Raw genomic sequence first — 16633 nt, forward strand, 5'->3', positions numbered from 1 at the left:
CCCACAGGAGTTTGGGCGAGGCTTCCGCAGTTGGAATAGAAGACGGAGTCTAACTCTCATAGAGGTTTGATGCAGTCTACTTGCAGTTGGGGTCGTAGGCGGAGTCCGGCTCCCGTAGGAGTCCGGATGGAGTCTTCCTTGCAGCAGAAGTTGTGACAGAGCCTAACTCCCATAGGAGTCCGGACAAGGCTTACCAGCAGTTGAAGTTGGTGACGGGGCCCGGCTCCCATAGGATTCCGGACGGAGTTTCCTTGCAGTAGAAGTTGGGTGCGAAGTCTGGCTCCCGTAGGAGTCCGGACAGAGCTTATCAGCAGTTGAAGTTAGCGACGGGGCCCGGCTCCCGTAGGAGTCCGAACGGAGCCTTCCTGCAATTGAAATCAAAGACGAAGTTCGACTCCCGTAGGAGTCCGAACAAGGCTTACCAGCAGTTGAAGTTGGTGACGGGGCCCGGCTCCCGTAGGAGTCCGGGCGGAGTCTTCCTTGCAGTAGAAGTTATGTGTGAAGTCTGGCTTTCGTAGGAGTCCGGACAGAGCTTATCAGCAGTTGAAGTTGGCAACGGGGCCCGGCTCGTAGGAGTCCGGGCGGAGCCTTCCTGCAATTGAAATCAAAGGCGAAGTTCGACTTCCGTAGGAGTCCGGACAAGGCTTACCAGCAGTTGAAGTTGGTGACGGGGCCCAGCTCCCGTAGGAGTCCGGGCGGAGTCTTCCTTGCAGTAGAAGTTGGGTGCAAAGTCCGGCTCCCGTAGGAGTCCGGACAGAGCTTATCAGCAGTTGAAGTTGGCAACAGGGCCCGGCTCCCGTAGGAGTCCGGGCAGAGCCTTCCTGCAATTTAAATCAAAGGCGAAGTTCGGCTCTCGTAGGAGTCCGGACAAGCTTACCAACAGTTGAAGTTGGTGACGGGGCCCGGCTCCCGTAGGAGTCCGGGCGGAGTCTTCCTTGCAGTAGAAGTTGTGCGAAGTCTGGCTCTCGTAGGAGTCCGGACAGAGCTTATCAGCAGTTTGAAGTTGGCAACGGGGCCCGGCTCCCGTAGGAGTCCGGGCGGAGCCTTCCTGCAATTGAAATCAAAGGCGAAGTTCGGCTCCTGTAGGAGTCCGGACAAGGCTTACCAGCAGTTGAAGTTGGTGACGGGGCCCGGCTCCCGTAGAAGTCCGGGCGGAGTCTTCCTTGCAGTAGAAGTTGGGTGCGAAGTCCGGCTGTTGCCCAGCTATGCAACCCAAGAGGGGGGGGGGGTGAATTGGGTTTCTAAAAATTTAGACTTAATTTTATAACATATGATGAACAAGACAAAGATTTTAATTCAATATTAATTACCTGAAGCAGAATTGCAAGGATATAATAAAGAAATAAGGTAAAGCGATAAAGCACACCACAAACACAAGGATTTATAGTGGTTCGGTGCCAACCTTGCACCTACATCCACTCCCCAAGCTCCTACTTGGGAATTTCAATCCACTATGCTTGTATTCAAGCTGAATACAAAACGTCGGAAACTCCGACACTAGCTATCCCAAGCTAGATCACTTGTTTCTCGGGTACAAGTAAACCAAAACACTCCGATTTCAGGTTTCGGATCAACCTTTCCTTGTTTTGGACCTCCAAAACAAGAAAAAAACTCACAAAGAGTTAGAAAATTTTGAGCACAGATTAATACAATAACAGCTCCTTTAAATGAGCGAATATAACAATAAAACTTTACTCAAATGAAGAACCCCTTTTCGGATTTTTCTCAAAGTAGATGAACGCTTGAACGAATGCTTGAGAAGAGGTTGATTGTTGATTGAAGATCTCTTGAAAGCTTTGAAAGATCTCTAGATCAAGTTTGAACATAGGCTTGTGTTGCCCAGCTATGCAACCCAAGAGGGGGGGTGAATTGGGTTTTAAAAATTTTAGGCTTAACTAATTACTTGTAAAAATTATATATCAAAAGCTTGATGAATGAAGAGAGAGACTTTGGTTTGAGATTAATTACTTAAACAAGAATGCAAGGATATAATGGAGAATTAAAGAGAAACAATAAAGCATGCCACAAACACAATGATTTATAGTGGTTCGGTGCCAACCTTGCACCTACATCCACTCCCCAAGCTCCTACTTGGGAATTCCAATCCATATACTTTGTATTCAACCCGAATACAACCGTCGGAAACTCCGACACTAGCTATCCCAAGCTAGTCCACTTGTTTCCGGGTACAAGCCAACCCATACACTCCGATTTCAGGTTCGGATCAACCTTTCCTTGTTTTGGAAACCCTCCAAAACAAAAACAATTGCTCACAAGATAAAATCAGTTTAGAGCACAAATAAGTACAAGAATAGCTCCTTAAGTGAGCGAATATAACAATAAATACGCTTTACTCAAATGAAGAAGCCCTTCTTGGATTTCCTCAAAGTGGATGAGAGATGAAGTAAATGCTTGAGGAGTTGGTGAGCTTGATTGAAGGCTTCTTGAAGGCTTTAAATGAGCTCTTGAATGAGGTTGAGAAGTTGGCTTGAGAAACCTCTCTTGAATGCACTTGAATGCCCTCTTGAATGCTCTTGATTTTCTCTTTTCAAATCACTTGAATGCCTCTTGGATATTTTGATCTCTCTCCTTTTTGTTTTCCACCTTTTGAAAACCTTTATAGCCTTAAGAGACAAGGGAAAACAAACTAGGCAGAAAAAGAGCCGTTAGAGCACAAAAAGCAGCATTAAAAAGCAACCAAATCTGGCCAAAAACTAGCCGTTACAGGCAAATCCCGACATATGAGTCGACTCATGAGTCGACTCATGCCTCAGGGGTCGACTCATGAGTCGACCTCTGTTGCAAAGTCCAGAGATTGGGTTTCTGGATTTTCTTGGCCCAAAACAGCAGAGGTCGACTCATGAGTCGACTCATGCCTTGTGGGTCGACTCATGAGTCGACTCACAGGTCGTGCCAAGCCAGAAAACCAGCGTGCCATGGCTAATCTTTGTGTGCCAATCAGCTCATAGTTTCATGAGTTGACTCATGAGTCGACTCATGAACTTCAAACCTTCATAACTCCAAAAATATAAGTCCAAAAACCATGAAACTTTCACCAATAGATTACATATCATTTGTTCTACACGATGATGTTATCAAATCAGAGTTTTGATGAAAATTATGATTTTGCCCTGTAGAGCATAAGGTCTTTTTCACATAAAAAATATTTGTATCCCTTCCAACTGTTTGTAGTCATCAAAATCAATCTAGGAGCAACAATCTCCCCCTTTTTGATGATGACAAAACATTTGAACAAAAGCATTTTTATGAATCATGAATTTCAAAATCTTAGGCATATGCTTGAAAAGAGTATGATTCTTTTGGCATGTGAAACAAATGGTTATATGCATAAGTAGTTTGTCCATTTGCTTAAAGATTGGAAGATATGCTCATTGGATATTGTTTTGGTGTTAGAGCAGAAAATTTGATTTTATTATCAGAGCAAACTGTATTTTGAAAAATTTTTCAATTCTCAAAACTAGTCATGTGTGCCAAAGCATATTGAATAGTTGATTTGGAAAGAGTAATAGATCATTTAAGTTTAAGATGTATCAGAGCAAGAGAAATGAAAATCCTGCAATGTATCAGTGTAGGGAAAACAATTTTACAAAGTATCAGAAAAAAATTTTGCAAAGTATCAGAGTAATAAAAACAGTTTTTCAATGTATCAGAGTAAAATTGAGTAATGTATCGGAGTAGTAAAATTGTCAAAGTATTAGAGCAATGTATTCAATATATCAGAGTAGGCTTGAAATTTCAAAGCCTATCAAAGCATATTCAATGGTTTACAGCAAATTAGAGTATAAGTAATTTTAAAAGGTACTTATTTGCAGTATATTTAGCATTTGTACTTAAAATTGTCAATGTATTAATTTCTCATAATTTGTAGTGTTTGCTTTTGATGGATTTCTTTGTGTTTAATTTCTCCCCCTTTTTGACATCATCAAACAAGGTTAAGTCCTTTTTCTGAAGCATTCTTTAATTTTTCTTCTTGTAGGGTTTGCTCCCCCTTAATGAAGCAACTATTAACAGCAATCATAAAATGATAATACCATAAAGAGAAGACAATATTTCACAAAAGAGAATATATGACCAAAGTAAGATAATCATCATTCCAAAGGTAAAGCCATAATTGTTTCAGTACATAGATTGTAACATAAAAAGTAACATACAAAGTCAACTAGCTCATGTCAATACATGGCCCCAAAAATACAGATCCTAGAGAGGACTAAACACTAAGACCTAGGATCTAGAAATGATCAATGATCAGAATCATCAGAAATGTGATAAGGATCAGATGGATCTGGATCTGAGATGCGTCCTCGACCCCGTCTGCCTCTGGCACGAGAGGAAGAACTGGCACGAGCAGGCGAACGGGAGGAACTGGGTGGCTGAGAACGCTGAGAAGCTAGGGACTGAACTGAAAGGGTAAGTCTGATGGAGTCAAGTACAGTCAGTGCCCTGGAGACAGCCTGGAGAAGTGCAGTGAACTGAGTAGTAGCTTGCTCACTTGATCCTCTGATCTCCTTCCTCAGTAACTCATAACCGCCCTCAAGAGCTCCTCTGAGTCTGCCGGCCTCTGCAGTGAGATCAGTGACCTCAATCGAAGACTCCTGAGGCTGAGGGTGTGCCAAATCGAAGACCTGCCCCTGTAACTCGAGAACTCTGCCAGTCAATCTCAGAACAGTGTCCTCAAGCTGCTGAATCCTCATGGACTGATCTGCCATCATCTGATATACTGTGGAGATGTGGGGAGTCAAAGTCTGATCAGTAGAAGTAGCCCCTGGTACAAATGAAGTACTGCTCATCTGACTCGACATCAAAGAGACCATACGCTGTGCAATCCGCTCAATCTGATAATCGGACAGTGTGAACTCTGGCGGAGGTGCTCTGCTCTCTGGCTGATGCACAGGTGTGGGTATCCTGGTAAACTCAGAAGGGCCAGCCTCTGGATCCGGAAAGAACTGTATATCTGGTGAAGCTGCCCTGAAGCCATGAACAGGAGATGATGGACCTTCTTCTTCTTCAGCTCTGACTTCTGCTGTATCCTCAGCTCTTTCTTCTGCTCTCTCTTCTGCTCTTTCTTCTGTTCTCTCTTCTGCTCTTTCTTCTGCTCTCTCCTCAGCTCCCCTGATCCAACCACCACCACTTTTTGTGAACCCCATTCGATGCAAGGTGTGTAGGTTGAAGGTATCAACATGAGACAGTTTGGTGGGAGCCTCCCCCTCACAACTAACTCCAAACCTCCTGAAAACTCTAGTCAGGGCCATACCATAAGGCAAATGTGCCTTAGATCTGTTCAGAGTCTCTCTCATGGCCTCTATCATAAGTGCTGGGAGGTTTAGGGGGGTTTCTGTGATAATGTGAAACATAATGCATATGTCCCTGCCTGACAGAAGATCGTGCCTACCACTCCTAGGGAAGAAAAGTTTTGTGACCATTTGATGTAAGATTCTCATTTCTATAGGTAAAATCTTGGCCTCTAGTTTATTCAAATTCCCTTGGTAGGTTCCTCCAAGTATAACACTTATACCTTCTTCTTTCACGGGGAGTTCCATGTATGCATAACCTTCACTAGGTAAGTGTAAAATCTCCCCTAAAATGACAGGATCCAGATAGATATCAATCCCTTTCACAGTTGAAGTTACAGACCCATTTCCATAAATAAGATTCTGATAAAACTCCCTAACAAGGTCAACAAAGGTGACTTCTTTGAGTAAACAGTAAAAGCTCCATCCCTGAGTTTTGATCTTACTTGCTAAAGAAAATCCCTCACTTTCAAAGAACCGGAAGTCAATATTTTTCCCGGTTTCTACTTTTCTATCTGAGAGAGGGTTCTTACTGGGAGTTTGAGAAGACTGTGAAGGACCTTGAACTGAAGCTGGAATGGGAGCAGAGGTGGACTGTGCCGCTTGTCTTTTCCTTCTGACACTTTCTTCAAGTTCCCGGACAGACTTTCTCCTTTGGGAAGTTTCATTTTTGGTGCCATACCCTCTTCAATAGCAGGCGAGGAGACTTGAGGAGCAAGTGAAGGAGTGGAGGAAGGATTATAAGAGAGTGATTTGAGGTTTTGGAGGAGAGAATGAGTGGATTTGAGAGGGACGGTGGAGTGCTAGGGCACGCTCCAACCGTGAAGAACAAGGGAAGAGGTCACAAAAGAACCTTTCCCGGAGTGGCTATTTGCGGTGGAGAGGAGGCGGGAGGAGTTCCACTAGCTCAAGCCTAGGAAATGAGCAAATGGGAGAAGGGAGAATGGATTTCGGAAGGAGGAAGACGAGCGTGAGGGTCGGCTCACGAACAGTAATTCAACATATAAACCCTTCAGCCCGTTGGAAGTTGCTGGGAATTACAAGTTTGCCATTGAGTCGACTCATGGGGGTCGACTCATGAAGTTCAGAAAATCAAGAAAAATATGAATAAATTCCAAAAAAATTTGAATTTTGGGGAGAAGGAGTTTAGCTCTAAGATGAGTTTTTAGAATGAAAAACTTGAGATTTTGGGACCAAGAAAGGTGTTGGAAATTGAGCTCTTAGGAGATTTTGACCATAAATCATTGGAATTTGAAAAATAATTCAGGCAAATGGATCAAGAATTCCTAGATTTCTCCTAATTTCACAGAATCTATCCTCACTAAGGGCCTTTGTAAAGATATCAGCTAATTGATTTTCGATGCAAACATATTCAAGAATTATATTTTTATTTTGAACATGTTCTCTTATGAAGTGATGTCTTATTTCAATATGTTTGGATCTTGAGTGTTGAATAGGATTTCTAGATAGATTTATGGCACTTGTGTTGTCACATCTTATTGGTGTTTCATTAAGTTTAATTCCAAAGTCTTCGAGTTGTTGCTTAATCCACAAGATTTGAGCACAACAACTTCCGGCTGCAATGTATTCGGCCTCAGCCGTAGACAGTGCTACCGAATTTTGTTTCTTGCTAAACCATGAGATTAGGTTAACTCCAAGAAATTGACAAGTTCCACTTGTGCTTTTTCTATCTAATTTACATCCAGCAAAGTCAGCATCAGAATATCCTAATAAATCTATTTGTGAGTCCTTAGAGTACCATAACCCTAAAGTTTGAGTACCATTTAAGTATCTAAGGATTCTTTTAACAGCATTCAAATGAGATTCTTTAGGATTAGATTGATATCTAGCACATAAACAAACACTAAACATGATATCAGGTCTACTTGCAGTTAAATATAATAATGATCCAATCATACCTCTATAGTATTTTAAGTCTACATATTTACCTTCATTGTCCTTGTCAAGCTTACATGAGGGACTCATTGGTGTGCCAATGGGTTTGGAGTTCTCCATTCCAAATCTTTTGAGTAGTTCCTTGGTGTACTTGCTTTGGGTGATGGAGATTCCCTCTTTTGATTGTTTGATCTGGAGTCCGAGGAAGAAGGTGAGTTCTCCCATCATGCTCATCTCGAACTCTCCCTGCATAAGCTTAGCAAAGTCTTGACAAAGGGATTCATTAGTAGACCCAAAAATTATGTCATCAACATAAATTTGTATAACTAACATATCATTTTGATTTCTTTTGATAAAGAGGGTTGTATCTACATTACCTCTTGAAAAACCATTACTTAGTAAAAATTTGCTTAGTCTATCATACCATGCTCTAGGTGCTTGTTTTAATCCATATAATGCTTATTTAATTTAAAGACATGATTAGGAAAGGCATGATTTTCAAATCCAGGGGGTTGTTCTACATAAACTTCTTCAGCAATAAATCCATTTAAAAATGCACTTTTAACATCCATTTGAAATAATTTGGATTTCATAAAGCAAGCATATGCAAGTAGAAGTCTAATGGCTTCTAATCTAGCTACTGGTGCAAAGGTTTCATCAAAATCAATCCCTTCTTCTTGATTATATCCTTTAGCAACCAATCTTGCTTTATTTCTAATTACATTACCATGCTCATCTAATTTGTTTCTAAAGACCCATTTTGTGCCAATTATTGAACAGTTTTTAGGTCTTGAAACCAAAGTCCAAACATTATTTCTTTCAAATTGATTAAGTTCCTCTTGCATTGCATTAATCCAATTATGATCTTTTTCAGCTTCTTCAATAGTTTTAGGTTCAAAATGAGATACAAAAGCACAATGATTAAACACATCTCTAAGTGAAGAGCTAGTTTTTACACCATGCATAGGATCACCAATAATTAACTCCTTAGGGTGGTTGTGAACATACCTCCATTCCTTGGGTAGGTCATTTGTACCTTGAGGTTGTTCTTGAATTTCCTCACCTATCTCATCTTGTTTGTCTTCTTGTTCCTTGTCCTCTGGAGTGGCTGAATCTTTCAGAGTGATCTCCTTCATACCTTCTATTAATGGATCTGCATCATCAACACCCTCATTCTTCCTTGAAGGAAGATCGTTAGATTCATCAAAGACAACATGAATGGACTCCTCAACTACTAAAGTTCTTTTATTAAAAACTCTAAAAGCTTTACTAGTAGAGGAGTAACCCAGAAAGATTGCTTCATCTGATTTTGCATCAAATTTACCAAGTCTTTTCTTACCATTATTTAATACAAAACATCGGCAACCAAAAACATGAAAATATGCAATATTTGGTTTTCTTCCTTTCCAAAGTTCATAGGGGGTTTTCTTAAAAAATTGTCTAATTAAAGCACGATTTAGAATGTAACATGCTGTGTTAATAGCTTCCGCCCAAAAATATCTTGGAAGGTTGCTTTCACAAAGCATGGTACGGGCCATTTCTTCTAAGGTTCTGTTTTTCCTTTCAACTACCCCATTTTGTTGGGGTGTTCTAGGAGCAGAGAAGTTATGGCCGATTCCATTCTCATCACAAAATTTTTCAAAATCTTGATTTTCAAATTCAGTTCCATGGTCACTTCTAATATTTTGAATTGAAAATCCTTTTTCATTAGTGACTTTTCGATGAAATTTAGTGAAAATATGAAAAGTTTCATCTTTGTGTGCCAAAAAGAAAACCCAAGTAAAACGTGAATAATCATCTATTATTACAAAATCATATCATTTTCCTCCTAGACTTGTGGTTCTAGTTGGTCCAAATAAATCCATATGCAAAAGCTCTAATGGTCTAGAAGTTGAAACAATGTTTTTGGATTTAAATGAAACTCTAGTTTGCTTACCTAATTGACATGCATCACAAATCCTATCTTTTTCAAAATTCAGTTTAGGCAAGCCATGAACTAATTCTTTCTTAATTAATTTTGAAAGAGAATGCATGCTAATGTGAGCAAGTCTACGATGCCAAAGCCAACTAGTCTCATTAACTTTAGCATTTAAGGATACTAGGCATTGCATGTCTAATTTGGCTAAATCATTTAGATCTACCATATAAACATTGCCATGTCTATGTCCTATAAATTTGATGCCATCATTAACAGGACTAGTCACAATACAAACAGATGATTCAAAAACTACTTTATACCCTTTATCACAAAATTGACTAATGCTAAGTAAGTTATGCTTTAAACCTTTAACTAACAAAATATTTTCAATATATTTGGAGGGAGTGATACCAATGTTACCTATCCCGATGATCTTTCCTTTGCCATTATCTCCAAAGGTGACCATCCCTCCATCCTTAGCATCAAGCGTGATGAATTGTGATTCATCACCAGTCATGTGTCTCGAGCATCCACTGTCCAGATACCATTTCCTGTTTTCTCCATGGGATGCTAGACACACCTGCAAACAAATATCAAGTTTTTGTTTTAGGTACCCAAGCTTTCTTGGGTCCTTTTTGGTTAGTCAAGATGGTTCCTTTTGGAACCCATATTTTCTTTACAGTTATGTTTGCACAAGTGTAAGATTTATGTCCTATTCTACCACATTTAAAACAAGTAGTATTGGTAGGCTTGTTACTTGAATAATTTACATAAATATTTTTCAGAAATTTTTGTTTCTTTAAGGGGTTATAGCCAAGTCTGGCCTTATCATATACGGCCTTTTGATTTTCAAGAATCATATTTAGTTTGTTTGAACTTAAGGTGAATTTATCTACTAGAGGTTTCAGCTTATTAATATCATTCTTTAGGCTTTGGTTCTCTTGAAGCAAAGTAGATTTTTCAACTGAAAGATTTTCTGCTTGTTTTACTAAAGACTGATTTTTCAGTTTTAGTTCTTTGTTTTTCATTCCTAGTTTCTTCAATTCATCAATTAAATCATTGAAGGCTTCATGCAATTCTTCAAAAGTAAAATCACTAGGGGTTTCAGAAATTACCTCATTATCGTGTGCCATAAGGCACAGGTTGGCTTGTTCTGTTGAGGTCTCCTCATCGGAGCTTGAGTCGTCGCTCGCACTCCATGTGGCCATCATTGCCTTCTTTTTGAACTTTTTGGGACCTTTCTTCAATTGTGGACATTCGGATTTGAAATGCCCCGGCTTCTTGCACTCATAGCATATAAGGGGTTGATCTTTTTCTTTCTCTTTGCTTTGTTCCCCTTTTGTGAAAGGTCTCTTTCTCATCCCCTGTTTCCTCTTTCTTAGGAACTTCTTGAATCTTCGGGTGATGAGTGCCATTTCTTCATCCTGTTCTTCATCTTCTGTATCGTCAGTTTCTTCATCAGGAGAGGCTGTGGATTTGAGGGCAATGGTTCTCTTCTTTTTGACTTCATCCTCTTGATGTTGCTTCATGCTAAGCTCGTGAGTCATCAAGGATCCAAGAAGCTCTTCTAGAGGTAGAGTGTTCAAGTCCTTTGCTTCTTGGATAGCAGTCACCTTGGCTTCCCAGGTTCTTGGCAATGACCTGAGAATCTTCCTTACAAGTTCACTGTTAGTATAAGATTTGCCAAGACTCTTCAAACCGTTAATTATATCAGTAAAGCGAGTAAACATAGCAGTTATGGACTCATCATGCTCCATTTTAAATAACTCATATTTATGTACAAGCATGTTTATTTTAGACTCCTTTACTTGATTTGTTCCCTCATGGGTTACTTCTAACCTATCCCATATTTCTTTAGCAGATGCACAGGTAGAAATGCGATTAAATTCATTTGCATCAAGTGAACAGTAAAGAACATTCATAGCTTTAGCATTTAACTGTGCCAATTTCTTATCAACCTCATCCCATTCTCTTTCGGGTTTGGTTGACTCCTCACCATCTATTATCTTGGTGGGTGTGTGTGGACCGTTCACTATGATACTCCACATATCATAGTCTAGTGCTTGTATGAAAATCTTCATCCGAGCTTTCCAATAGGTGTAGTTAGACCCATTGAAAAGTGGAGGTCGGTTGGTAGATTGCCCCTCGGCTAGAGAAGTGCCGACGTGGGTTGCCATAGATCTTTGGCTCTTTGATTGTTAGATCAAAGAAGGGCTAGAGCACCGGGCTCTGATACCACTTGTTGCCCAGCTATGCAACCCAAGAGGGGGGGTGAATTGGGTTTTAAAAATTTTAGGCTTGACTAATTACTTGTAAAAATTATGTATCAAAAGCTTGATGAATGAAGAGAGAGACTTTGGTTTGAGATTAATTACTTAAAATAAGAATGCAAGGATATAATGGAGAATTAAAGAGAAACAATAAAGCATGCCACAAACACAATGATTTATAGTGGTTCGGTGCCAACCTTGCACCTACATCCACTCCCCAAGCTCCTACTTGGGAATTTCAATCCACTATACTTTGTATTCAACCCGAATACAACCGTCGGAAACTCCGACACTAGCTATCCCAAGCTAGTCCACTTATTTCTCGGGTACAAGCCGACCCAATACACTCCGATTTCAGGTTCGGATCAACCTTTCCTTGTTTTGGAAACCCTCCAAAACAAAAACAATTGCTCACAAGATAAAATCAGTTTAGAACACAAATAAGTACAAGAATAGCTCCTTAAGTGAGCGAATATAACAATAAATACGCTTTACTCAAATGAAGAAGCCCTTCTTGGATTTCCTCAAAGTGGATGAGAGATGAAGTAAATGCTTGAGGAGTTGGTGAGCTTGATTGAAGGCTTCTTGAAGGCTGTAAATGAGCTCTTGAATGAGGTTGAGAAGTTGGCTTGAGAGAACTCTCTCTTGAATGCACTTGAATGCCCTCTTGAATGCTCTTGATTTTCTCTTTTCAAATCACTTGAATGCCTCTTGGATATTTTGATCTCTCTCCTTTTTGTTTTCCACCTTTTGAAACCTTTATAGCCTTAAGAGACAAGGGAAAACAAACTAGGCAGAAAAAGAGCCGTTAGAGCACAAAAAGCAGCATTAAAAAGCAACCAAAACTGGCCAAAAATTAGCCGTTACAGGCAAATCCCGACATATGAGTCGACTCATGAGTCGACTCATGCCTCAGGGGTCGACTCATGAGTCGACCTCTGTTGTAAAGTCCAGAGATTGGGTTTCTGGATTTTCTTGGCCCAAAACAGTAGAGGTCGACTCATGAGTCGACTCATGCCTTGTGGGTCGACTCATGAGTCGACTCACAGGTCGTGCCAAGCCAGAAAACCAATGTGCCATGGCTAATCTTTGCGTGCCAATCAGCTCATAGTTTCATGAGTTGACTCATGAGTCGACTCATGAACTTCAAACCTTCATAACTCCAAAAATATAAGTCCAAAAACCATGAAACTTTCACCAATAGATTACATATCATTTGTTCTACACGATGATGTTATCAAATCAGAGTTTTGATGAAATTATGATTTTGCCCCTATAGAGCATAAGGTCTTTTTCACATAAAAAATATTTGTATCCCTTCCAACTGTTTTGTAGTCATCAAAATCAATCTAGGAGCAACACTTAGGTTCGGACCTATGAGGTCACACACATTAGAGTTCATGATCCGATCGGATGGTTGATCAACGATTAAGAATCATTATAGGGTTAAATAATCAATACGATTGACATTTAACCCAGTGCAAGTGTTGCAGGAGGATCGATTAGCAATTTGATTGCTAATTGGCTTAATTTGATTAAGCCAATGGGCTGAGATTAAGTCTAATTAAATATAATTTAATTAGATTTAGTTTGGACTTGATTGGATCAAGTCCAATTGGTTTATTGGATAAGCCAAGTGCAAGGAAAGACTAGTCCTAGTTCAACTAGGACTTGGGTCAATCTAATTTCTAATTTGATTAGAAAATTAAATCAGATTTAAATCTAATTTAAATCTGATTAAATTAGGTTCTTAATTGGGTTAAGATCTATTTTAATTGGGTTGATCTAATTTTGATTTGATTTAGTTTGGGAAACCAAATTAAAACAAGTTATGAGACAGAATCCTAGTAGGACTAGGATTCTACCTTGCGCCACATAAACCTTCTCCACGCCCTCTCTCTTATTCAACGCCAATCTCCACTTATTTTGTGTGACAAAAGCCCTCTCCCAGATCTCTCCCACATTCACAAAAGGTCTCCTCTCTTCTTTCTTACATGGAAGGTGATTTGGATCAAATCTAAAAGGAATAAGTTTGGATTTCGAATTCTATGAGATAGAGTTTTAGAAATCCAAAACTCTTTCAATTTTGCACCGAATTTATCCAAATTTTTTTTGGAATTTTCGTGTCTTTTAGGGTTTACATTGTACACCCTTTTTTGGTGATCTATGCATGAAAATATGGAGGAGGTGCTCAAGAGTTGGGCGTCCCTTAACTTGCCATGTTTGGATAAGCCTTGACTAGGTGTTCGACCTAGATAAGGACTCTGTCATATCTCTCTATATAAGATGAGTTTCTTCATGAAATTTTAAGGAGAGATAGTTTTTGAGAGGCCTTTCTTCCATCTAAAAATCAAAGAGAAATACCTTTGGGTCATGGAGATATAAAAGACGCAAGTTTGGGTGTCTAGAGAGAAAAACGTGAAGAAGAAGAGGGTCTTCTTCTAGGGTTTTTATTTTCATATCTTTCCTCCTTCCATCTTGAGTTTCCTGAGAGCGTCTCAGATCTGAAACTCCTCCTTCTACTTTCCATCTTTGGAAGAGTCCAAATCAAGAAGAAGGAGGCACCTGATCAACCATCAAAGAAGGATCAGCGCAGTACTAGCATACTGTGCTGATTTCCTGAAGCAGAACTTCTGATCGAGATTCGTGGGCTCGTGTGGATGACTCCTAGAGGTCGGACACGTGTGCGGCTTGCAACATCATCCTTAAGCCCGGATCAGCAAGGTTAGAGCGTCTAACTTGCAAGGTAATAGATCTGATCTATTATTTAATACATACATTAGATGTAGCTAGTATAGAAACATGTTGATATGATCAACATGTAGTTCATATTATATTTATATATATTTTAATTTTTGATTTAATGCTATGTAATAATCATGTAATAGGATCTTAGATCTAAGGATTTTCTGATCTTAGAAAATAAATTTGATTTATTTTAGTCTTCCGCTGTATGATCTTGAAAAAGTTTCAAGATCTAACCCTGAAACCCTAGATCTGGTTCCTTCAATTGGTATCAGAGCCTAGGTTCTTTATTACATGATTATTTATACATGCTTAGATTATTTTTTAGATTAGATCTAATTTATAATCTGATTATTAAATCTAAAATTAAAATTTTAGATCAATCACAAACTGCAAGGTTGTCCTGCTGTAAGGTTTACCCCTTACAGTGCAAAGGTTGTCCTAGTTTGTGTAGATCTATCTTTAATCATAAATTTATTAGATATGATCTAGATTAAATTTATGATTTATTAGATTTAAAAGATGTTTAAATCTGAAATAAAATCTCTTTGTTAATAATTTTTATGCAAAGAAATTATTTAAAGTTGAAATTGTTTCAATTACATGAACCTGTTTAGATTAGATCTAAAGTAGTTTCATGTTTATTTCACTTGCATCTTGATTATGAATCAAACATGCAATATGATTGGTAGAATCATATTGTAAAATTATTTTACAAATATGAAAATAATTTTTTGAAAAGCCGAACCCAACCCTCAGCCCAAAACTTAATTAAGAATTAAGAAGTTGTTTGATTAGGTTCTAGGATTGTGAATTGAAGAACCTAAGACACAAATCATAACACATTGGGTTAATGGGTTAGTGGTAATTAGGTCCATTAATTGGGTTAGACCTATGGTTAGATTAAAGATGGACTTAATTAGAGAATTGACTAAATCTAATCAATTGTTGTCTTAGATTAGGTCAAGGATTCTCTAGATCAATTACAATAGTTGTAGTTGGTCAAGTCCATGTCTTTAACGAGAACCAAATGGACTTGATTCTTGGCTAAGCGGTCTAGCACGAACTGTTAGGTTGATCTAATCGAAACTAATTAAATCAGTTGGTGTCTAAGGTAAACCAGACCGGTGGTTTTTAATTGGGAGCCGCTTACCTGGCCATTCATGATGGTGTCTAAGGCAAGTTTTGGCAGACCCTCCCACTGATCGAACTTACCTGGCCTCTTGGTGAAATTATGTTTTGATCGGATCACTTGACTATTCGAGCTGACCCATGTCAGCTAGGTAAATCAGTGTGATGATTTAGGTGCTCCTAGACCAGCCCTTTTAATGGTCTCCCTTAAGCTGACTTGGTGAAGTCAGTGGGAGATCATGATAAGCTGGTTCATCTGACCTCATCCTCTATATTATTTAATCTTCTAAAATTATTAGGTCCTTAAAATGATAAAGTTATGGAGATAACTGAGTCATAGCCTCCCATTAAGGTGTTTGATAATGAGTCCATGAACTCAATAATCATTGCAGACCCAAAGGCCTGGTGCTTGTTGACTAATGAATTATCACTCATCATATGATGACTTGGAAGTGTCTCTCTAATGGTGGTTAGGTGAGCCAACCAAAGTTGGGCTTAATCATTCGTTGGTTAGATACACCAAGTATGATCATGTTAATGGTTGGACCTAACCGGATCCTTACAGTGGAGGCCAAAGCCTACTGATTAGGTTTCTGGGGAAAATTAAAATTACTAGAAATTGTTTAGAGAAACAATTGGTTATGAACCTACCCTTAGATGTACATGGGTTGGCCAACCAAAGTTGGGCTTGTGTGCAGTCTAAGTGGATTCTAGTACCCGCTAAGGAATTAGGGTAATTCCTCGAATTGAAGGTAGAGGCTACCAATTCGAATAAAATAGTGGGAGAAACCTTTTGATTAAAGTCCAAATCTTTAGGTTTAATGAATCAATTACTAATTAGGTTATGGTTCTCCTTTGTGCAAATATGGCCACTTCCCTATCGCTCCGATCATTGTTGGACAATGATAAGTTGGTGGGACCCAACTTCGGTAGATGGTACCGAAAGTTGAAGATAGTCCTGGAGCATGAACGGATCCTATATGTGATAATAGATCTGCACCTGAGGAGCCAGCTGTCAATGCATGTGGAACAGTTAGAGACACTTACCAGAAGTGGCTCAGTGACCGGACCACGGTGCGCTGTATCATGCTGGCTGCTATCATGAGCGACGAGTTCAGTCGCAGATTCGAGACGGCTCAGCCAAAGGACATGCTTCAAGTGTTGGAGGATACCTTTGGCACACCCGATGACTAGAGAGGCACAAGACTAGTTGTGCCATCTTCAACGCCAAAATACGGGATGGAGTCTCTATCACTGATCATGTATTGTACATGATCGAGCTGATGGAACGATTGAGCAAGCTCGGCTTTCCCTTACATGAGCAGCTTGGGAAAGATGCAATACTGAACTCGCTGCCCAAGTCT

The sequence above is a fragment of the Elaeis guineensis genome, chromosome 14 (assembly GCF_000442705.2).
Source record: "Elaeis guineensis isolate ETL-2024a chromosome 14, EG11, whole genome shotgun sequence".
Classification (NCBI taxonomy): domain Eukaryota; kingdom Viridiplantae; phylum Streptophyta; class Magnoliopsida; order Arecales; family Arecaceae; genus Elaeis; species Elaeis guineensis.